This window comes from Prionailurus viverrinus, chromosome C1, assembly GCF_022837055.1.
Source record: "Prionailurus viverrinus isolate Anna chromosome C1, UM_Priviv_1.0, whole genome shotgun sequence".
NCBI classification, from domain to species: domain Eukaryota; kingdom Metazoa; phylum Chordata; class Mammalia; order Carnivora; family Felidae; genus Prionailurus; species Prionailurus viverrinus.
The window spans coordinates 195552513-195576019 of record NC_062568.1 but is presented as its reverse complement, the minus strand read 5'-3'; the positions used below and the strand labels follow the sequence as shown (position 1 = coordinate 195576019).

Sequence of the window (23507 nt, the reverse complement as noted above, 5' to 3'; positions counted from 1 at the left end):
GTGTTCTTATCTGAGGTGTTTTATATCGCAAGCCATATGAACAGAGTGTGGCCAGTGTAAATCCAAGAGGGAATTGAGTGGAAAGGGAGGCGAGCACGTCCAGGAAGCCGAGAAGCCGGCTGGGAGGGACAGGGGTCAGCCAGCTTCGGGTCTGGGAGGCAGAAAACTGCTCTCGGGCAGGGGCCCTGCCCCTGGGGTGAATGGGTCTTGAGCAAGAGTCCGGAGACTGTGGTAGACTTGTATCACTGTTCCCCAGTTATCCACTTCAGCCGCATGGAGAGAATTCCACCTCCACCCTCCCCGGTGTCAGAACTGGCTTGTGGAATGTGAGTGGACATCACATGGGCCCAATCTGAGCAGAGATTTTAAATGCACCTGAGTGGTTCGGGTTAGCCTCTTGCTTCTGTCTGCCAGGAGAACAGTATTTCTCATGCCTGGCTGAGAGCTGAGTGGGGTCAAAGTCAACCCTCATGCCCACGAGCCAAAAAGAAAAACAAAAAACCACTGAGATCTGGGGGCTATTTGTTACTAGAACAAAAGCCAACCAATACAGAGGAAGAGTCCATACCTGGGTCCTAGGCCCTCCCCTTGGCTGATCCCTAGGACAGAGAGGAGCCCGGGGAAGGAGGTGCTGGGCCCTCAGCTCCACGTGGGAGACAGAGCTTATGCCCCCAGCACACGCGCGCGCGCGCACACACACACACACACACACACACACACACACACACACACGTGGTTACAGAAGAGAAACCAAGGTGCTGTGGGGCTGGAGAACAAGAAGCCCACACGTCAATCGTTCTAGTAGCCAGAGCCCAGGGCAGTGGGGTCCTGGCCTTCCCACCGCCCCAGCCCCTTGAAGATCCTCGTCTCCCATGAGCTCCATGTTTTCAGGATTTTGCTAACAAACAGAAGTGACTACACGTAGGAATCTGTTACTGGCAACGTTGTGCGTGTTCAGAATGCAGCCCGTAGAAGTTCCGATCGACCGCCGTGGCCAGTGGAGCCGAAAAGCAAGAGAATTCGACCTTTTAAGTCACCCGCGCAGCCTTTCTGAAATACCAGAAACAGCTTTGGGGACGCAAGTCGCAGCCTCCAGGCCTCTAGATCTGGGCCCCCAGGTGGGAACGGGCCGCCTAACATGCTCCCTCCCTCTCCTGACGGCGTGTCCTTCCAGCCACTGCCCCGGGAAGCCACAGATGCGTCCAGCACCACAGCAACCGGCCCAACGGGGGCGTGGGGTGTGTTTTGGGCACAGGGTAGGCTGGCACAGTGGATACAGACAGGCTTCTCCGGGGAGGCCCTGTGAGTAAGCCTGCTCTCTGCCTGCTAAGCAGCGCTGACTGCAAATAAACCAAATCCCTATGAGAACAGAGAGGCTTGACGTGACCTGCCCACCCACCCCGGGATGCTTTCTGCTGGAAAGAGATTGGGCCATGTCACCTAAACTCCCTGTGCCTCACTTTCCTCATCTGCCAAATGGGGATGATGAAAACGGTCCCCAGGTCAGAGGGTCCCCAGATTCAGTGGATTTGTCCCTGCCAGACTCTGGGCTGGTTAGCCCTTGACCTCACCCCTCCCTTCCCTCTGCCTCACCACCGATTCAGGAGGAAAGTACGAGAAGCGGGCAGGGGAGTTAGTTGCTAGGAGGACAGGAGCTAATGCACACGTGCCTGCATCACCTCTCCCACTCCCCCCCCCGCCCCCGGCAATCTCACCTCCCTGGGTTTTAGAGTTTTAAATTGTTTCTTTGCTGATGACACCCACATTCATAATCTCCAGTTTAGACCTCTCTCCTCAGCTCCAGACTTGTATTTCCAGATGCCTCTTGACATCTCTGACTCAGGGTGTTTAAACTGAATTCCTGATTTGACCCAAACCCATCTTTCCCCTATCCCTCCGGTTGCTCAGGCCGTCTCTGGGTGAGGAAACTGGGGCGCAGCGAGGCAGGGTCACACAGACAGGAAGCAGAGAAGCTTCCCAATTTCCCAGCCTCCCTGAGACCCCCACCTGGGTCCCCAGCTGGGACTCCTCCTTCAGCCATCGGGGCGAGGGGCTTTGTGCCCAGGTGTGCAGAGGAAGTGTGATTCAGCCCCATCAGAACATCACGCACATGCAAGGAAGGGTCTGGAGGGCGAGGGGCCTTTCTAGGTGGACTGTCACCACAGCTCCAGGCAGGCCAGCCGACGGAGGCCCTGTCTGGGCTCCAGCTCCCAGCCGACAAGAGGAGGAGCTGGGCGGGAGGAGTCAGGGAGCTCCCTGACTCTCGGAGGGCCCAGCAGTTAGTTCCCTAGAGTGAGGCGGGGGTCTGTGCAAGTTCTCGGCTTCCGGAAACAGGAGTGAGCGGGCAGGTGTGGCCACCTCCAGCATCTACCTGCTTCTTCCCACCCCCGGACCCTGCCTTTTGTTCAGGGGACTCGCCTCCCTGCAACTCTGGCCGGAATCAACGCCTCCCCGCTTCTGGGGACGGAGCCAGTCCGCCCAGGCGTCCTTCAGGTCACCCTGACTGGTTCAGGGATGGAAACGCAACCCAGCGAGGGCCAAAGGGATTCGAAGAAACGTTGTCCGTCTTCTGGGCAAGAGCCTTCCTTTCTCTCACACCCAAACTGCCCCTGGGTGCGAGGGTATGAAGTTCAAGGTGGCAGCAGCCATTTTTGGTCCGCTGTCGCGGGCCATACAGGAGGCACTGCGGGAAGAGCCCCACGTGAGGGCTGGCCGAGCTGAAGAGGGGACACAGGGCGGTGCTTCCCTGGTGCTCACTGACCACAGGACCAGCACGTACCAGGGATCCCAGACACACCCGGCATCTGGCTGCGGTAAACTTTTCCCGAATAAACGAATAGATGGACGAAGGATACCTCCTCTCGGCTCCCCGTCCCAAAAGAGCCTCGGTTCCTTAATACATGGGTGTAATACTATTCTTTACCTGCTGGACTTCTCGTGGGAAGTTAGTGAATTACTACACGTCTGGCACACAGTAGACACGCAGCAAATATCATTATAATTATCATCCCCATCCTCCTCATTTCCCTCTGGAGCCTCAGTTCTCTCCTCGGTGAAACGGGAATTCATGAATTCAACAGACTGCTGGCCATCACCTTGTGCCAGGGAGTCTGGTGAGGATCTGAGGCAGGGACGCAGATGGACGGGCTCTGGTCTCTGCCTGGGAGAATCAACCTTCTGGTGTGGCGGGCAGTCAAGAGTTAAAACCCAGCGGGAAGCGATCCCGCGGTATATGGAAAGTCGGCTGTCCGGGTGTGGGGTGTCCTGGGGTGTAAACGGCCACCTCCCGAGTTGAGCTAATTGAGGCGAGGGACAGGAGCTGAGCCCATGTCCTCTGATCTTTCCGGTGCGTTGGCATGAAACCATGAGGGATGGGCTCCAGTTGTCGACCCAGGTCAGACAGGAAAGAGAAGATAAATGACCAGAGAGCCCAGGGCTTAGAGTAGGTAGATAGATAAAAGTTGAAGGTCGAGGAGGAAAGAACCAACTTGTAGGGTCAGGTGTTTTTCTCTTGAAATATTATATTGGTTTTTAAAAGTTATGTGAGGGGTTCCTAGGTGGCTCAATCAGTTAAGCGTCCCAACTTTGGCTTTGTCATGATCTCACAGTTCCTGGGTTCGAGCCCTGTGTCGGGCTCTCTCTGTTGTCAGTGTGGAGCCTGCTTTGGATCCTCTGTCCCCTCTCTCTCTGCCCGTCCCCCACTCACACGCTCTCTCTCTCTCTCTCTCTCTCAAAAATAAACAGTTTTGGGGCGGCTGGGTGGCACAGTCGGTTAAGCGTCCGACTTCAGCCAGGTCACGATCTCGCGGTCCGTGAGTTCGAGCCCCGCGTCGGGCTCTGGGCTGATGGCTCGGAGCCTGGAGCCTGTTTCCGATTCTGTGTCTCCCTCTCTCTCTGCCCCTCCCCCGTTCATGCTCTGTCTCTCTCTGTCTCTCTCTGTCCCAAAAATAAATAAAAAACGTTGAAAAAAAAATTAAAAAAAAAATAAACAGTTTTAAATGTTAAAAATTATGTGAAATAATGGCAAATCTAATTCTTTAGACTTTTATCTTTTTTTTGAAAAATGAGTGAAATTTTTATTTTAATGGCAGTTAAGGTTATGAGCCGCCAAGTGACACCGCCACCTGGTGGCAGCATGCTAGAGTCCCAGGTTTGTTTTATTTTGTTTGAGGTAACATAACACTGCGGGCCCGATTTTTGGATGTGACTAGAGATCTCAGAGCCATTCCCCTTACCCCTTCTCCCTATCCTTTCGCTGCAACCAGGCTGCCATAGTCGAAGCTCCCAAGTTCTTAGCTTTTTGCCTGAGCCATGCCTGCTCCAGTTGGAGAAGTCAACTTCCTCCTCCTCCTTCGGTGCCGACACTTCCCTAAGCCCGCCACCCTGCCCACCAGGGGGATGTGGGGATAGGGAGAGAACCTACCCCAGTGGTCACAGTGAAAGAGCACAGACGCTACGGACTCCTGTGAGTTCAAATACTTACTGGCTATGGGTCTGTGGACCTCTCTAAGGCCCCTATGAGCCTCAGTTCCCCCACCAGAGAAATAGGAACTCAAGAGACTTCTTATTCTTTCTACTCCGTGGCTTTCTCTTTATCCAGAGCTGGAGTGAGTGGGGACCAAGAAATGAAGGGGAGGAGTGGGTGGAGTGGAGCAGAGAGGCAGAATGCCCCTGCGTGGCACTTACCCCTCTTGGGGACCCTTTCCAGAAATGCCCAAGGCCGCTTGCTTCCTGGGGCCACCTCCCAGGTTCCCCTTCCCGTCCAGTTCACCCACTTTCTCTTCCAGTCTCTCTCCGAGCCTGGTTGCTGACACCCTGCACTGTCTTATAATCCACTTAGCTCTGAAGGGACAGCGACCGAGCAAAGGGCCATTGGCCCAGCCTTGGGCTCCAGAGACGGCAATGCTTCATGCTTCCCCCCTCTCAAATGGCTCAAATGCACTTGGGAGGGAAGAGTTTCAGAGCTGGGCTTCCCCAACCTTGGCAGCCACGAACGGTTCGGGAATCCAGCCTTCCAGCCCGAGGCTGCTGCTGCCTGGATCCTGTCGTGTGGCCTTGAACAAGTCACTTCCTCTCTTGAGCTGCAAATTCCGTTGGTAAAAGGGAGCTCTCCAGTCTAGGTCTAGTCCGGCTCCCATGACATGGCAGCCAGGGCTGCTGAAGAGGTGGGCAGGGTTGGGGTGTCCTCTCCCCTCCCTGTCTCCTTGGGGAACGCCAGGCCCCTGCTGGGAGGGGGAGACCCTGCTTTCCCCTGGGGAAGTGAGTCCCAGGGCAGCTCTGTGATGCTCCCCACACTCGCTGTGGGCAGCAGAGCTGAGTGCTGTATTAATTATTACCAACTCCCCCTGGGAAGAAAATTCAAAGTCAGGTCACCATGGTAACCTAGATGGTGGCAATGTGACCAAATTTTTTAAGTGCTCAACGTGTTCCAGGCAAATTACCTCTCAGTGGAAGAGAAAAGTGTGGCCTCAATCCCACACTTCAGTGGCCGGGGGAAGAAAAATGCAGGAACTCCCACGGGGCCCAAGCCTTTCCAAGGGAGAGGGCGAGGTGGGCGTAGGGCTGTTGCAAGGCCAGAGCAGAGCTGCAGATGACATCCAGGCTTCTGAACGAGGGCCCGGCCAGAGAGCCAGACGGCTTGGGGTTCAGTCCCAGCTCCGGTCCCATCGTGTCTGTAGCCCCCCGCTGGTATCTTGACCTCTCTGGGCCTCCAGTAAACCTTCACCCGGCAGTCTCTCTCAAAGGCCCCATGAGATGAACGAGCCAGTGGGTTGTTGACCTCACTTGTTGGGGCTGGGGGTACAAAGGGGAGGCCCAGGGGGGTTTGCTCATCAGACCTTCGGGGCGGAGAGACTTGGATTCAAATCCCACCTCTGCCACCTAGCAGCTGTGTGACCTTGGGCCAGTGACTTCACCCTTCCGAGCTCTGGCTTCCTTACCTGTAAGAGGAGGCCGAACAATAGTCCCTCTCCCTCGGCGTGACCGTGATTAAGATAATCCATGAACGGGCGCCCAGGTGGCTCAGTCGGTTAAGCGTCCGACTCTTGATCTCAGCTCAGGTCATGATCTCACGGTTCATGAGATTGGGCCCCACGTCGGGCTCTGCACGGATGGCCAGAGCCTGCTTGGGATTCTCTCTCCCTCTCTCTCTGTCTCTCTGAACAATAGATAAACATTAAAACAAAAAGATAATCCATGTAACGTGCTCAGCACAGCCCCCTGGACACCGTAGGTGCTGATGTCATCATTGTTGCTGCCACTTTAATAAGGGTCCCATATGCCAGGCTCTGAGTTGAGCAAGTTTTACACAGGACCTATCATCAAATCGTCCCCCATTCCTCTCGAGAGATGGCAGTTGCTACTAACCACAGTTCACAAGCGTGGAAACTAAGGTTAGCGAGGCGAGGAGGGGCTCAGACACACCTGACCCGGGTCTGTCTGCCTCCGGACATTCCCTCCGCGGCCTGAGGATGACACGAGCCATGTGTCGAGTGCCCTCACTGGATAGTGAACCAGTGGGCACCCTTGGGCACGTCCAAGTTTCATGTCACGGCCCCTGTATGGCCCCGGACTCCCATCTTCTGGGGTTTGGGATACTGGGATACTGGTGGGCTGAGGCAGTGATGGGGAATTAGAGGCAGGACCACCCCCCCAAAGGCCCCCCCTTCAGGCCACCGCCCCAGGGGGTGCCGGTGGCCATCGGCATTACAATGGCTCTGCCTGTCCCTGGGCCCCTGGCTGCCCTCACACTGTGGGACGCAGATAGCCAGGAGCTGTCTCTGACCTCATGGCGCCCTAGCCACTCTGGCCTTGCATGGCCCTCACCTACCCTTTCCTGCTGGGTCAGCATCCCCCCGCCCCTTGAAGCTGCCCCCAGGCAAAACTGGCTTTCCCAGGACAGAATGAGGTCAGTCCTGTAGGGTGACGGATGGATTTAATAACAGACCATTCCTACCGCCAGTCCATTTGCCCTTCACAGTCCCGGACCCGTGTAACGGCCAGAGTCAGCCCCATCTGTCAGGGGACAGGAGTCAGAGGGGGTAGAGACCATCCTCCCAGCCAGCTCAGGGCCCTCCAGGAGCCCAGAGCAGGTCAAAGCCAAAACCCTGGGATATGGGCACCCTCATTCTAACCCTTCTCCTTGACGGTGGTACGCCCTTGAGCAAATCACTGCTCTTCTCTGAGCCTCCGTGTCTCCATCTGCAAAATGGAACGGATGACGCCCCGCTGCTTGCCTCCTGGGGTTTCCGCAGGGACGGAGCCAGCGGCAGATGTGATCTCCATGCCCTTACAGAGGTGATCCTGGTCGCTGCTCATCTTGGTTGGGTTCCCCCAGAAGCCGACCCTGAGATAAGGATGAGAGAAGTTCCTTTGGGCAGTGATCCTATGATAGGGAAAGAGAGGGTCAAACAGGCAGAGAGGGAAAGGTTAGGACGTGAGATCCCTGGGTGGGGAAAAACACATATTTTGAAACAAGGCTGGGAGCGTCTGGCCACAGCAGTCTCCCGGGGGCATAAGGTTCCTCTTAAGAATGTTACAGACACCGCCTGCTCCCCCTCAGGTTCCCCTCAGGAATTTGACCAAAGACCTGACTAAAAATGAGCAGTCGACCATAAAATGTATGACCCACAAGGGACGGTGTGGCCCTAGACCACCCCTCATACGATGGAAACCAGCCAATCAAAAAGGAATGACTAGGCATTCAGAGTTACCACGCCGATAAGGGTAAAACCAGAGAAGAAATGAGTGGGGGCGGAAGGGGGGGGGCGACCAAAACCTTATCAAACAAGGACCCTTCCCTGTAGTCGCGGGCATTCGCTCCCTTCTCTGGAAAGAGAGCTTTCCTACTATTCTTGCTTTCTGATCTTATACTCTGATAAACTTTTGCCGGCTGCTCGTTTTATTCGGTGCTCCCCCTCCCCCCTTCATTCTTTGCGGCGAGACAACGAATCCTGGGCATTGAGGTTAAAAAAGCATCCTGCAACAATCCCGGGACGCGCCGGTAGGGAAAGGGGGAAACTGAGGCAGGGAAGGAAGAATCCCAGAGTCAGGACGCGCTGGTGAACGAGCCGCAGCGGGGACAGCCGAGGCTCCGCCCCTCTGGAGACTTCCAGGAGATGGGGTGGAATGGGCCTCACGTCTGTCCCAAGAAAGAGGGGAGAAGGCTGGGCTATTTCCCCACCCCCACCCCCTCAGCTCCCACCCGCCCTTGGCCGAGGTCTGCTCCCACAGACATCAAGGTCCCAGCACTCCCCCAGCCTGCCCGTGTGGGTGAGCAGCCCCTCCGGCCAGCGAAAGCCCTCAGAGGCTGTCCTGTGCGCGGGAACGACGATCCTGAGGGGACGCAGGCAGGGCTCCACGTGCACGATCTCATTTCCTGTTGCCCGCGGTCAGCCTGGCAGAGGAGGCAGGGTGATGCGCCCCATTCTGCGGATGAGGAACGTGAGGCTTAAAGGGCTCAGCGGGGGCAGGGTCTTTGGTCCTTGCACGGCCTCTCAGATGGGCAGGGTCCACTTGCTTGTGAGCCGTAAGCAGTAGCATGCTGATAACTGGATAACAATAGGAGGAAAGAGCCCTGGCTCAGAGTGTTTGCCGGTTGCCATGGCGTAAATACTCCCACCATGGCCGATTTCATGCCACCGCAGTGATGGCTGTCACTGAGCACCGAGCTGGGAAACGATGCTAACCATCGGCTGCCCGGAGCCGGGATGGGCTGGATTCAGCACACCCCTGGTTGGAGCCCAGGGCAGCCCTCAGTACCGATCACGCTGACTTTCTCTCCGGGGTGCAAACACATCGTCCTGTTCCGGCTCCCACCCCTTTGCTGCCCCCGTCCCTTCCCTCTGGAACGTCCCTTCCCGCCCGTCCACGTCGCCAAACCTTACTCGCCTTTTCAGAGGCTGCTCTGGTGCCGCTTCCTCCAGGCTGTATTAGGGGAAGCACCGCCAGCTGCTACGACGAACGTGACCCCGTAAGCGCAGTCATTCAACAAACACAATCTAAGTTTATTGCTGCCTGTGGTGGTGGAGTGGGGGCGGTTCTGCTCCCCCTGGAACGCACCTTCCTTCCATCGCGGACGCCTCATGTCCAAGTTCACCCCAGGACGGGGAGAGAGAGAGAGAGAGCGAGCACAGGTTCCCCCAAGTTTTACACATATCACTTCTACCCACTTCGACGGCCAGGTCTGCCTCTCCTGACTGCAAGGGGGCCAGGAAGGGTAGTTTCACTGAAAACCGAGGAGAAAATGAAACCGTGAAAACCAACCAAAGCCCGCTTCTGCTTCTGCTTCCCCCACACCCCAACTTCCACAGTCCAACCAATTTCCTTCTCTTCTAGATTCTTCCACGACATACCATCCAGAAACTGTTTTTCTTTGGTCTTTGGCTCAGACTGCCCAGCATGGTTACTGGGGTGGTCTTTTTTGCCTCCATAAACTTCCAGAGGCTGAGCTATAGAAGGTTCCTAGAGGCTGGGTTCCCAGTGCTTTCTTTGGGTACAAATCATCTGTGAACTCAGGGTTCCCAGACCTGATAATGCATATCTTGGGAATATGCATATCTTGGGAAGATTCAGTATCTTTAACCAGCTTAGGTAGTTCAGATGTCCAGCTAACACTGGAACTGCTGATTTAGTTAAAATGTCCCACTTAGGGGCGCCTGGGTGGCGCAGTCGGTTAAGCGTCCGACTTCAGCCAGGTCACGATCTCGCGGTCCGTGAGTTCGAGCCCCGCGTCAGGCTCTGGGCTGATGGCTCAGAGCCTGGAGCCTGTTTCCGATTCTGTGTCTCCCTCTCTCTCTGCCCCTCCCCCGTTCATGCTCTGTCTCTCTCTGTCCCAAAAATAAATAAACGTTGAAAAATAAAATAATAAAATAAAATGTCCCACTTAACGGATGTGAACACTGAGGCCCAGGGGTAGGGGGAGGAATTTGTCCTAAGCCATGGAGTAAGCTAAAACTGGATCTGAAAGTTGAACCCAGGGCTCCTGACTTTAACTCTGGGCTCTGTCTATATACTATGGTGTTATCTCCCGTAGAAGATCTGATGGTAAATTCCAGCACGAAACACTGGTAGATGCTGAGTTGGTCATGGGTCATCAAGATGACTTTCGTGGTCAAAAGATCGTGACTTGAATGTGAGCTCTAGAAGAAGGCCGACCTAGGTTCAAACTCTGCTTTTTGCACCTACTTGTTTTGAGATCTTGGGCAAGACTTCTTACCTCTCTGAGCCTCAGTTTCCTCATCTGGAAAATGGGGGTGATAATAGTACCTATCCCATAGGGTGGTTAGGCGGTTAAACTATAGGAAAAGTGCTCAGTGCTGTATCTGGTAAATTCTCAGTGTGTACTTATTGTTGACTCTGATTATCCGCCAAGGTGAGTGGTTGTTCTCAAGGAGTCTGAGAGGCATCTGGAAACAATCTCAAGGGTGAGCCTTATCCAGGATTGAGAGCCTCATCCGAGTAAAGCTTCAACCACTGTGCAGACAGAATTTTCATGAAAATCAGCTCCCCAAACGTTCAGGCCAAGCCTCTGGAAATTCAAGCAGCACTGCTTGACCTCAATTTTTATCCAATTTGGTGTATAACTCATTGTTTCGAAAATATACCCAAGCTATATGTGTGTGTGTAAGCAAGTCTGAGCGAGCATTGCTTCTGTGCACAGAGGCTGCTCGGGTCCCAGCCCATGGAAACGCCAGGTCAGTCGGGGAGGGCTGGGCTCTGCTGCAGAAACAGATCACCCCACATCTCAGTGGCTATGGACAACAAAGGTTGCTCTCTCGGTCACTGTCCCTGACCTTCGTGGCTTGGTCGGAGCTCTGCCCGTGGTAGGCACTCTGGCACATAGGCTGAAGGAGAAACTATCAACTCAATTGTTGCTGTTCCTGTAGCCAAGGAAAAGAAGGCTCTGGAGGAGAGCTCAGGCAATAAAGTGCTATGGCCTGGAAGGGATTCACATCCTCACCAAGTCTCTCTCTTATCTTCATGTTTATTTGTTTTTGAGAGAGACAGAAACAGAGCACGAGCAGGGGAGAGGCAGAGAGAGAGGGAGACACAGAATCGGAAGCAGGCCCAGGCCCCGAGCTGTCAGCACAGAGCCCGATGCGGGGCTTGAACTCATGGACCGCGAGAGCATGACCTGAGCCGAAGTCGGAAGCTTAACCAACTGAGCCAACCAGGTGCCATCCTCACCAAGTCTGAATGCAGATACCACAGCACGGAGGCACATCCTGGAGCCCATCTCCTTCCTTGTCTGCATAAAGTGGCGTAGAATAGTACCTACTTCAAAGGATTGGTGCGAGGGGCTACCTGGTATAATGCTGAATAACTCTTGAAATAGCACCTGAGAGGGGCACCTGGGTGGCTCAGTCAGTTGAGCGTCCGACTTCGGCTCAGGTCTTGGTCTCATGGTTCATGAGTTCAAGCCCCGCGTCCGGCTCTGTGCTGACAGCTCAGAGCCTGGAGCCTGCTTCGGATTCTGTGTCTCCCTCTCTCTGCCCCTCCCCTGTGCTCTCTCTCTCTCAAAAATAAATAAACATTAAACACATTTTTTTTAAAAAGGTGACATTTGTTATATGAATTATATCTCAATATTACAAAAAAATTAGGATCTCAGTATTATTAAAAAATTAAAGGGGCGCCTGGGTGGCGCAGTCGGTTGAGCGTCCGACTTCAGCCAGGTCATGATCTCGCAGTCCGTGAGTTTGAGCCCCGCGTCAGGCTCTGGGCTGATGGCTCAGAGCCTGGAGCCTGTTTCTGATTCTGTGTCTCCCTCTCTCTCTGCCCCTCCCCCGTTCATGCTCTGTCTCTCTCTGTTCCAAAAAAATAAATAAATAAACGTTGAAAAAAAAATTAAAAAAAAAAATTAAAAAGATAATAATGCTGATAAATAATAAACAATGGGGAAATCCCCCTCCCCCTGCAGGGTTGTTCACCTTCACCCCAAAACTGCCAGCTCCCATCATAATCCTCATCTCTGGGCTGTCATTTCTGTGGGCTGATGTGTCGCCCTGGCCGGGGCGCCCTTCAGCGTGTGACCTGTGCTCTCTTTCACTGTCAGCGACAGAACTATGCCCACACCACGTGCGTGTAGGGGTCACATCCTGCTACAGGACGACCTCCCTTCTCCAGTCTCCCCGGGCCCTCCTGGTGCCTGGGATCCTATGGGATGCCTGGGATAGAAAAGCCCTTGGCCATCAGCCATCCAGCCCCTTCCATTCAGTAATGAGGAAATCCAGGTCCGGGGCGGGGCGGGGGTGGGGGGGGGAGGGATTTGCCTGATGTCACACAGTGAGATGGTGGCAGAGCTGGACCCAAAACCCAGGTGCCCCACGGTACACCCGGCGTCCCTCCTATGGTGGTGGCGCGTCCACGGGCAGGAGGCGGGGCTGGGCAACGGCTGGGAGACTCTCGGGGCCTCTCCGAGGTCCTCGCACCAGACAGGTGCATGAGGACAAGGAGGAGACAGCGGGCTGGCGGGATAGAGGAAAGCTGAAGTCAGACGAGGAAGGTCCCTGCAGCTTGCTACTTCCTGTTTTGCTCACGGCTTTAGTCGTGGGAAACAGTTGTCACCACAAAACTGTAACGCCAAACCCACTAGCTTCCCTTCGTGCACACCCATTCCTCCCACTGGTCTCTGTCTGGGAGCACGTCCCCCCCTCTCTCTCGCCCCAGGCCCACAGAACCGGGGGTCCCCGCCACTCCCACCCCAACTACGAGAGGTAGCTCTGGCTGTCATATGTCCAGGACGCCCTGGGAGCAGTGTTTGAGGAGAAGGGGACACATTCATGAAATGGGGCCGGCGGGCACAGATGCCACATTAAAGGACACAGACTCACAGAGGGTGAAAAGGGTTCCATTTCTGACGTGAAAGTCTCAGTGGATGCTGTGTGTCTTTCCGACCTTTCTGACCTTTGCTAACCTCCCTTCGAACGCAAAGACCGGCCCTCAGATTGAGAACGGCCAGGGCGCTGGGATCCAGCTGGAATTTAAGGACACTACTCGAGTACCATTGTACTCACAAGATTGCTTCGCTTCTACTTGGGGCAATCACGCAAGTCCTCCGTTTACATAGTTTCCTTTGAAAATAAATTATTTCAGTAAAGACGAGGTGATTTTTCTAGCAACACTGAGTGGCCATCAGCACAGGCAGAAGGGACAGTGGTTTGGAATGTCTAGGAGTCTGGGAAGCAGTCGGTGGAGGTTTTCCGCGTCCGGGAGGCCGGGCTGACTTAGTCCTGGCTTTCCCCTGCTGGAAGGACCCCGGCCCGGACCTGTCTGATCCTCGGTGGCCTGAGCCACCCCAAACTGACTCTCGGTGGCCTGAGCCCTTGACCTGCAAAGCATCCAGATTCAGGCTCCCTGCCTGCAGAGCAACACCGGGGTGGGCGCTGGAGGCCCTGAAGGCGGGCTCCTGGGTGGAGGCCACCCTCCCTCGGAGGCTGCCTCCTCCTGGGTGTGTGAGCTGCCTTGTCACCTGCGGCCCAGGACCCAGAACCGTCATCCTCCTCTCTTCCCTACCCCCCCTTCCCCACAGTTTTTCCTACAAACCCCTCAAATCACCCATTACTTGGGCCTCCCTCTCACTCCCTACCGTTGTAGGTAAAGTTGAGGTTCCCTGGCACCCTACTTCCTGGACCGTGGTTCACCTTCCCTGTGCTTCTTCTCCCAGGTACAGTCCCCTCCCTGTCTCCCCACTGCCCAGGGAAGCTGCCCTCGAGTCTGATGTGGTTTTCTGGCACCTTCCTTTGAAACCCTACCACCACCACCACCGCCACCACCCAGATCTGTGGGACCCCCGTAGAGCCGGGCCAGGACTAGGGTGAGGATAGTGAGGTGCCCAGGGTGCAAAATTTATGCAGACGTCCATTCTCAGTGGCCACCCCGACGGGGAGTGTCTCCTTAACTATGTGTCCAAGGTACCTCACTTGCCTCACCCTAGTCCCACACCTGTTGCAGAACACGGGAGAAAGAAAACCTGCTTGTGAAAGGATGTTCCGGGGATTACTGGGGTTCTGAGTAATGTTCATAGCAGCTACCCCTTAGGGATCCTACAACATCTCCCAGGAGCAAGGCTGTTGCCTAAACACAGCTGCGTGGGGTGTGCACTGAACAAGGGTGTGACGCCAAGGGGTAAGTGTGGCTGAAATCCACCTGTCTCCACTCTGTGTGTCTGAGCGTGGGGCCTGCGTCACCCTGGAAAAGGGGGTACCTGGTGGTGTTTTATCCGCTGGTGACGGAGGCTTTCAGTACCTCCCGCCAGATATGGAATGTGCTAGTGATGGCCCTGCAGACAGCAGGAAGCAAAGGTGACGTGAGAGGGAAGGCACTTGCCCTGGGACACAACAGCAGGGCACCAGGACCCGAGTTTCTTGAGTCTTCACTTCATCTGCCCTTTACTTTTTACCGCTCAAGTACAATATGTTAGACGACTGAGTGCTCTGCACAGGCAGAGCTGAGTCTAAAGCAGATGTCCCTTTTATGCCCTTTCTTGCCTGCCCCTCCCCCGCCTTGCCAAGGCCGAGTTAATTCCCTCCACGTCTTTTCAAGCAGCTTGGGCTCGCCTCTAATCCCGCGTCTGTCCTCCCCACTGGACTGCGGATTCCTAGAGGGCAGAGACTGTGTCCCGCGGCCTCAGTCTCAGCACACGGCCTGGTAAATTCTAAGTGCGCTGGGCGTGCATCACCCACATTTCCTGGGACCCCTGGGGACCCAGGCTCGGTGCCACGAGGCCAGAGCACTTAATAAGACACAGACCGTTAAGCAACAGTAATTTAAAAATAATGCCAACTGTGACTTGTGTCCCTCTAACACCCTTACAATCCTTTTCCCTCCGTGTCCCCGTCCCTTTCTCTCTCTCTTTTCCATTTCAGGCCCTCTCCACCTATTTTCTTGCTTCTGTGATACAAAACCTGGAAACCAGGTTGTCCAAGAGCCGGAGTCACATTCCAGAGGGAGGGCAGGTGTAGCGGATCAGCCGGTTGTCCTCCAACCCTGTCCCCCTCTTCCTCACTGGCACGTGGCTGCTCTGCTAGACGTGATGTTTCCCGGCCTCCCTGGCAGGAGTGGCCACGGGACTAAGTCCCGGCCGTCGGAACGTGAATGCAAGCGAGGGAGGCCACTTTGAGGCCGAGGCCTTAAGTCACCCGGTGCCTTCTTTTTCCTCTCTGCTTGGCTGCAGCCAGCCGTGGCGACAACCCCCAAAGGGGGCGATGAAGCTTATGGGATGGAAGAGTCCCACCGCGGAAGGGTCTCTGAATGGCCAGGGCCTCCTGTATGAGAGACGGTGTCCTCGCACGGGGCCTGCTGTGCGAGAGGTCGGGACACTTCTATATTCCTTACGCTGTTCTGTGTTGGGGTGTCTTTGCCCCAGCGGAGAGCAGTGTAGGCTTTCCCGTAAGTAAGAGAGCCAGGAAGGGGAGAGGCTGGCTGAGCAGTTACAACCAGAATCTTCTCCAGGAGAAAGGGCGAGCGGAGTCCGGGCCTCCCACACGACGGGCTCTGTCCCATCACACGCTTGGTGGAAGGACGGAACGGCCAGGGGTGCTCCCAGCAGAAACGAATGATGACGGTTTCTTGTGTAACCAAAGGGGAAGGGGAAAGAACGGGGTCACCTGGCATCCGGGTTCAGCGCTGTCAGAGCCTCAAAAGCAACAGAAACAACCTCCGTTCCATCCGCCACTGTTCTACAGGACTCTTACCTACCCTGCCGGCCTTCCCCGAGGGGAGGGCAACAGCAGGCCCCCTGCTTTCACAGGGGCCTCCCCAGAGGAGAGTGGGAGGCTTGCCCAAGGTCACCCCGGCTGTTAGAGGCGGAAGGGCCATGGAAACCCCAAGAAGGGATTTGGAGCCAAAAAGGATTTGAACCTGGGAGCAGATGGGGAAACCAGCAAGGGAACCCTCCCCAGGTGGAAAGATTAACTCAAGAAGCTGTGGCCAAAGACAATGGATGGAAATGACCTAAGGAACTGCAGGAAGGAGAGAAGCCTGCGGTCCAGGCACCTGGCGGGGTTCCTCACAGCCTGCTGAGCGGCCACCATTCACACTGACGGTGGCGTGCTAGGGCTGGAGGAAGACGCCAAGGCTGAAACACTGAGGTCTGAAAAGGAAATGCAGGAACCACAAAGTTCTGTGAATTGTCTGAGCCAAAAGAGACAAAATGGCCTTGGGGAGGGCCTGGAGCCCAGACGGCCAGGGGGAAGGAAAACCTGATGGGCCTCCAATCTTCCCAGGTAACGTCCTTTCTTTTCAACATTCCCTGCACATTTATGGAGCACCGATAGTATACCGTGCACCTCTGTACCCTAGGGATACAGCCATGAACCAAACAGGAAAAACAAAACAGGGGCCCCACCTGCTAGTGGGGGAAGCAGACAGTAAAACACAACCACAAGAAATAAGTCAATTCTGTAGTGTCAAGATGCAGTAAGAACAGAAAAACAAAAATAAAAACGAAAAACGATGGGACCAGGAGTGACGGAGATGAGACAGACTGCGTAATTTGCAGAGCCCAGCGCAGAACGAAAACGCGGGGCCCTTGTTCCAAAGGCAGAGAAAAGAGCTGTTAAAGGTACACAGGAAATTTTCCCTTCTTTCTGCAGTCTCCTCTCTCCCTCTCTCTCTTTCTCTGTCTCTCAACTTGTCACTGTGTTTTTATTTGCCGTTTAATGTCATTCTAAGTAAAGACAAATCTTAAATTAGCAGCATGGGTTTTACCACTCATCTTTATATTGTACAATGCCAGCTTTGAAATGAAAATATCAGAGCATTTAACTCGTACGTGGAGTCACAGAAATTACACAATTTGTATTTCATGGCTTGTCTCCAAGGGTGCCCCAAGCCTGCCAGAAGAGGCCAAACAGAAAGAACTGGAGAGAGGAAGAGCTGATCCGCCCAGCTAGAGATTAAGTGAGCTCTTCTGGGAACAGAGATACCCTTGGGGTAAAAAGTGTCCTGGGTACCCGCGGGCCCTGCCACACGATGGTGGAGGCACCCACTCTCCAGAGCCTGACCGTTGCCAAGTTCCCCTCACCAAATTGTCCCTCCCCCCAGATGCAGGACTGATGGGTAGCACCCAGGTGAGGGTGGGGCCTACGGAACTCAAGCCTGGCCTCTCCTTCCCATGGGGCCAGTCTTCCAACCCTTGGCAAACGGGTAACCCCCAAAGGTCTTAAAGCTTCCATTCTGGGCTGTGCTCAGGACCTGCATCAGGGTCTTGCCCCCACTGAGATGTGGCCTCTCTGGCCAGTCACCTACTGGACGCGCCATGATGCTGCCAGTGCCGGGTAGGGATAGCCATGCCCTGTCCCAAGATGCCGTGGGGTGTGTGCACCTGACCTCCCCTCCCCTGTCCCGGGTCTGTGATCGGGGTCCTGCCAGCCACCAAAGACAGCCACAGTCTTCGAGCAGGGCCAGAGAGGGGAGGCGGAACGGGGCCGGAGGTGCTAATGGGCAGGGGGCCAGGTGGCACATGTGAGCTGAGGCCAAGTTCCTGGCGCGTATCCCCTTGTCCCATCAGACTTCACTTACAAAACACAAATTCAAAGATAAAATTATTAAGAATTTCGAGACAGTGATAGTGGAGCATAAAATGCAAAGTGTGGGACCCATCTGAGCATAGGGTCCTGAGTCGGGGTGCTGGCTGTGCTCCCAGAAGCCAGCCCTGGAGGGAGGAGAGGTTGTCACTCTGACCAAATGTTCCCGGAAGGCTTTGTTAAAAAGATGATGTCTGAGCAAAGACTTGAAGAATGAGAAGGAATGAACCACTCAGATTTCAGAGGGAAGGGTGTTACAGGCAGAGGGAACAGTACGTATGAAGGCCCTGGTTTGGGCACGTGCCTAATGTATCCAGGGGGCAGCCAAGAGGCCCATGCGGCTGGAGTGGAGGGGTTAGGGGCCAGTTGTGCAAGGCCCTGCGGGACAGTTAAGGGATTGGGGCTTTTGGTCTGAGAGAAAGGGGGAGCCAAGGAAGGGTTTTCTACAGAGGAGTGACATGATCAGATTTAGGTTTCCAAGGGGCTCCTGCTGGGTTAAGCCTAGACTGAAGGAAGCAGGGAAATAAGCCAAGGGCTACGGCAATAACCCGGGAGAGGGATGACGGTGGCTTGGACCACCAGCCTTTAAGGCTGGGTGGTCAGAACCTGGGTATTTAGTAACACTCTAACATATTTATTCAGCCCCCGGTACACCACCTATGGTGAAGGCTCAGGGGGTTAATGAAGCAGGAGACACCAGGTTCCAGCTGTTGTGGAGCTTTCCAGTGAGGTAGAAACAGATGATAAACCAAAACAGAAGGGCCTCTCTGACATGTCATTTCAGCTGAAATCTGAGCGACATAAGGAGCCACCGTGAGATCGGGGAAAATCATTCCAAGTAGAGGACACAGCATGTGCTTTAGTCAGCTCAGGCTGCCATAACAGAATATTGCAGACTGGGTGGCTTAAACGGAAATTTATTATTATTTTTCCCCAGGTTTGAAGGATGGGAAGTCCAAGATCAAGGTGCCCGCCAATTCAGTTCCTGGTGAGTGCTCTCTTCCTGACTTGCAGACGGCCAACCTTTTTTGCTATGTCTTTGCATAGCCTTTCCACAGCACCTACAAGTGATCTCTTTCTTTCCTCTATTTTTAAAAAATGTTTAATTTTTTGAGAGACAGAGCTAGAGCAGGGGATAGGCAGAGATGGAGGGGGCAGAGAATCCAAAGTGGATTCCACACTGGCAGCAGAGAGCCCGCCGTGGGGCTTGAACCCACGAACCTGTGAGATCACGACCTGAGCCGAAATCAAGAGTCAGACACTCAACTGACTGAGCCACCCAGATGCCCCTCTTTCCTCTTCTTATAAGGCCACCAATCCTATCAGATTAGTTCCCCATACTCTTGACTTCACTTAACCATCCTTGCCCCCTAAAAGCCCTAGGTCCACATACAACCACACTGGGGGGCTTCAATAGGCTCAACTTATGAGTTGAGGTTGGGGAGAGACAGTTCAGTCCAAAGAACCCTGAGTTGGCAAATGAGCCTGGCCAATCCGAGGCAAGGCAAAGAGAAGGCCAGTGGGCACGGGGGGAGAATGTTTCAGACACAGGTGGGCAAGGCGGGCAGCAGGCAGCTCACACAGCCTTACAAACTAGGCCAGGAAATCTGGATTCTACTCTAAGGGCTGACCAGTTCTGAGCACTCCCTATGTGCCAGGCACATGCTAACGACCCTACGGGCATCATCTCATTTAACTGTCACAGTCATCCTAAGAGGTAGATGTTCTCTCTGCCAATTTCACAGTAAGGAGACCGAAGCCCGAGCAGCAGTGTTCGCAGAAAGGAGGCGCCCTGTGCTTGCCTGTCGTGGTGCTCAGCCCCGCCAGGGGAGGAGTACAGAGCAGCCCTTAGCTGAGCCCCTGGAATGGGCCCTCCAGACTGGGTGGCCTCAGAAGCAGACGTTGGATTCCATCCAACGGAGGCATATTGAGCATCTGATCCTGGTGAGGGGTTCCTCAGTGTGAATCAGCCACAGTCCGGGCGAGTTAGGACAGGGCTTCTCAAAGTGAGGTTCTCAGTCTTCTATATCCAAATGTCCTGGGGCACAGATTCCTGCCCCACCAGCAGCTAGTAGCTAGCAAAGTTCAGAGGGTGTTGCCAGGAGTTTGCATCTTAAACAGATGTCCCCACGGGAACCTCTGCTGCAGGGGGAGGGGCAGGCAGCTGGGCAAGCAGCTGGCGAAGGGGGCACAGGAGACAGGCATCAGCTGCACCTGCAGAGGGGCCTGGAGCCTTCTGCTGGTGAATGACTTCTTGAAGTAATGTTGCAGCCGGGTGTTGAAGGAGGTGGAAAGTGGGGAGGGAGGGAGAGGGCATTCCAAATGGAGGCACCTGCACAGGCAAAGACTTGGGGGCTTGGCACAACCAGAGGAAAAGGGGAGAGGGGGAGGGTGAGAGGAGGTTGTGCACCAGCTTTCTTCGCTCCCCACTGGGACCAAAGGACAAAGTGACCAAGGTTAGCTTCGTCAGCCTGCAACAGCTGTGGGGACAGCTTTATTGCAGAGGCCCCTGCTGGCTGCACAGGCAGAGCCCCCTTTGCCCAGGCCCCCGGAGAGTTCTTCCTGCTGAGGGAGGAGGTGGATGGGCGGATTTCACAGAGAACAAAGGGGCTGGAGGCTTGGGGGAGGGGATGAGCGAGGACCTCCGTGTGGAGCATGGTGACCCATGGCCCTTCCCTGGGTGGCCCTCAATGGGTTGGCTGGGCAGAGGGGACAGGAGGCGGCCTGCTACGGGCCCCAGAGCAGTCACACCCAGAGGGGTGCTGGAGCTAGGTGCTGGAGCTGGCGGGCTCACAAGAGCAGACTGTAAAAATATTCAGGAACTTTGTAAGCTGGTTGTTAAATTTTGGTAACTTGAAATTGGCCTTGATGGGTGTTTATACAGCATGGAAATTGGCAAAAAATCAAGGATTTTTTTTTTTTTTAATTCTTCCACGGAGCTGATTAATCAGCACTTCACTGACAAGGGAGCCACAGCCACTAGCATCATGGGGCGGGCGGTAGCCGGAGACCCTTATCTAAAACACACCCTCCTGTGCAGGGCACGAGAAACAGCCAGGTACATCAGACACACTCAAGTGTCCCTGCTCTCAAGGAGCAACCGGTCTGTAGGGAGGCAGCAACAACAACAAAAAAACCACAACCTGGGATGTTCTCAACCAGGGAAATGATGCTAACAACAGCTGCTATATCTCGAGTCCCTCCTATGGGTCATGGTGCTGGGAACTTCTCCATCATCTCCGCTCCTCACAGCCGATCCCACTACACAGATGGGAAAAACGAAGCTCGACAAAGTCACCTGCCCGGGATCACATGGCTGGCAAAGTCACGTCCAAAAGCCACACCGTTCTCCCTCGAGCTTGTGTCAAGTTCCTTAACCGCTGCAGCGCCCTGCCTCCACACACCATGCTGCATGCCTGGGGCAGGTGCAGGGCTGGCAGTGGGAAAGGCTTCCCAAGAGTGGTGACATTCAGTCTGGGCTTTAAAGGATGAATAAGAATTTGCCGGTTTTAGGGCGCCAAGAAAGGCATTCCAGATGGGAGGAGAAGCCCAGGAGAAGGCATGGAGGAGTAAGAGGGCATGGGAAGTTTGGGGGAAGAGAGAACACGGTTGGATTACAAGGTTACATCATGGGGAAGCAGGCAAGATGGGAAGGTAGGTGGGACTTTAGTGAGAGGGGCTTTGAATGCCAGGCTAAGAGATGTGGTCTTTTATCCTAAAGGCTTGGGGGTCACGGAAGTGGAAGGTCCTGGGACCCATATCCGAGAACTATGTAAGTATTTCGGCGAGATTGCTACTATATGCGTTTTTACAAATTGCCCTGGAGCAAATGCTTCTCAAACCATCTGTGGAGAAGGACCATTTTTGAAAAAAATTCTAATCTGTCCCAGACTAATACTTTTGTAAAGTACAAGGAAAAAATGAATTACTAGAAAAATAAAATGAAAAAAAAATACCAGCCATTTGTTTTTATTATGAGATTCAAGACCTACAATTACTCTATCGGATTGCGCTACAAGTTTTCAACCCTCAGTTTCTGCGTTCACTTTGATAGAAAAGAGCTGGTCCAGGCAGTCTCTGTTATAGGCACACATCTAGGACAAATAAGGGTTCTCCTCGTGAGAGTGAAGCGCTGCCAAACAAATGCTATTTTGGAGATGAGGAATCTGTCGTCCAGAGAAGGTAAAGTGGCCTGCCCAAGATCACATAGCTGGTGAGAGGCAGGGCTAGGATTTAAACCCAGGGCTGTCTGCCTTATTGAGGCTGTCTGCCTCAATCCACCTGCCAGGTGCAGCCCAGACCCTCTCAGCAGAGCCCTCCAGCCTGGCCCTGTAGCCTTGTCCCTGCTCTTAACACAAGGTCAAGAGCCCTGCAGTGGGGGGAAATGGCACCATTGTAAGAAGGGAACTTCCTTGCCCAGGGTCCCACGCCCGAGGTTGGCGGAAGCAGCCAGCCTCCGGGTCTCCTGACACAAGTCTGTCCTCAGTGTCGCCACTCCGCCTGCTTCTGTGCCTGTGCGCTGACCTCTAGGCCAGACAGAGCCAAGGAGGGCAAGGGAGGGAGGGGCACGAGGAGGCAGGGGACTCACCAATTGCTGGCAATTACACAGTACTTTGTCATTCTTAATTAGCTCAGCAGCTCCATAGGCAAAGACCTCCCCGTGGAAGCAGAAGACAGCGGCTGGTGCTACCCAGGGGGGGCAGACTGGGGGGGTAGGGGTCCCCCAGGAGCACTTTCCCCAACGCGTTTAGGTGCTGCTGCTTCTCCAACTGCAGAGGGCCACCCACTTGCTGGGCACATGCTGAGCACCAGAAGAGAGAACTTAAGTCGAGTCCTTAGATGCGTACTGGCCACCGCCTCGGTGCCAGGCACTGGTCAGCTGCTCCAGGGAACCCTGGGGTGAATGATGATTTCCAGCCCCCAGGCTTGAGACATACCCCGCTGCTGGGGGAAGCAAACAGGTTCAGCCATAAAACATGAATGACAACCAGAGTTACCATTTACTAAGCACCTGCCACATGGCAGGCACTAGGCCAAGCGTTTCCCACATATTATCCAATAGAAGCCTTACAAAGCCCTCTAAAGTGGGTATTATTCCTGCTGTACGGATGAGGAAACTGAAGCCCATTAGCTAGGATTGCATATATAGATAGATATAGATATAGATATAGATGGAGAATTTGGTTTTAAAGTTTTTGTTTGTTTGATAGAGAGAGTGAGTGGGGGGAGGGCCAGAGAGTAAGAGGGAGAGAGAGAATCTCCAAGCAAGCTTCTCAATCTTATCGTGGAGCCTGACGCGGGGCTCAAACTCACGAACCGTGAGATCATGACCTGAGCTGAAACCAAGAGTCGGATGCTCAACTGACTGAGCCACCCAGGCGCCCCTGGAGGATTTGGTTCAGAGCCCAAGTATGTAGAACTCCAAGGTCAAACAGTTGACTAGGGGAGAGAGAGAGAGTGAGAGCGTGGGCGCGCGAGAAGAGGAAGCTTGTGAGGGAAGACAAGTGTGTGGGTAGCTACGACTGGGTATTGGGGAGGAGGCCAGCTAGACTTTCAGGGCAAAGGTGGGTAGGCTGGGAGAGTTGAGGAGGCCATCTGGCTGGATGTTTCTGGAAAAGGAAGCATCATGAGAAGGGTCTGAGGAGGGAAGGGTTCAGAACAAATTGGTTAGAGTTGTTGGATCAGTGGGACACAGGAGGCAGGTCAGGTGAAAAGTCAGAACCAAGTCTCAGGAGGAATGTCTGGGCTCCTGACTCATCAGTAACCCAAGTTCCCTCCGATTCCTGGGGAGAGTGCTGTCTCAGACCTGGGCCTGAGGTGGAGGGGGAAGTCCTACCTCTCCAGTCGGGAGAGGGGGTGGGGGCTCTGGGGTGAGGCTGGACGACCCGCAGATCAGACTGGGCCAGGTCCCAAACCCAAGAGGGCTCCCTTCCCTGGGGGCCAGTCAAGAACCATGATAAGAACAGTCATTCCACCTTT

The 23507-nt window shown here is 54.5% G+C and overlaps 3 long non-coding RNA genes across 10 annotated transcripts in view; 1 reads left to right on the top strand and 2 right to left on the bottom strand.

Moving 5' to 3' along the window:
• Positions 1–4048: 4048 nt before the first annotated feature.
• LOC125173487 (uncharacterized) lies at positions 4049–8183 on the bottom strand. 3 transcript variants are annotated; one of them, XR_007155042.1, is made up of 4 exons: positions 7134–8183; positions 6424–7014; positions 5940–6157; positions 4049–5793 (listed from the first exon to the last, which is right to left on the bottom strand). It is a non-coding gene; the product is annotated as an uncharacterized LOC125173487 (long non-coding RNA). The 3 variants fall into 3 exon arrangements; XR_007155043.1 differs by having other exon boundaries at positions 6424–6612; XR_007155041.1 differs by having other exon boundaries at positions 6424–8183.
• Positions 8184–8895: 712 nt separating this feature from the next.
• LOC125173488 (uncharacterized) overlaps positions 8896–23507 on the bottom strand; it is an 18659-nt gene continuing 4047 nt past the window's right edge. For all 6 annotated transcript variants that reach the window (XR_007155047.1, XR_007155048.1, XR_007155049.1 and 3 more), the window contains one exon: positions 8896–9226. This is a non-coding gene — a long non-coding RNA (uncharacterized LOC125173488). The remainder of the gene's footprint in view (positions 9227–23507) is intronic.
• On the top strand, positions 13170–21436 carry LOC125173489 (uncharacterized). The gene is made up of 3 exons (XR_007155051.1): positions 13170–16564; positions 18466–18516; positions 21250–21436. It is a non-coding gene; the product is annotated as an uncharacterized LOC125173489 (long non-coding RNA).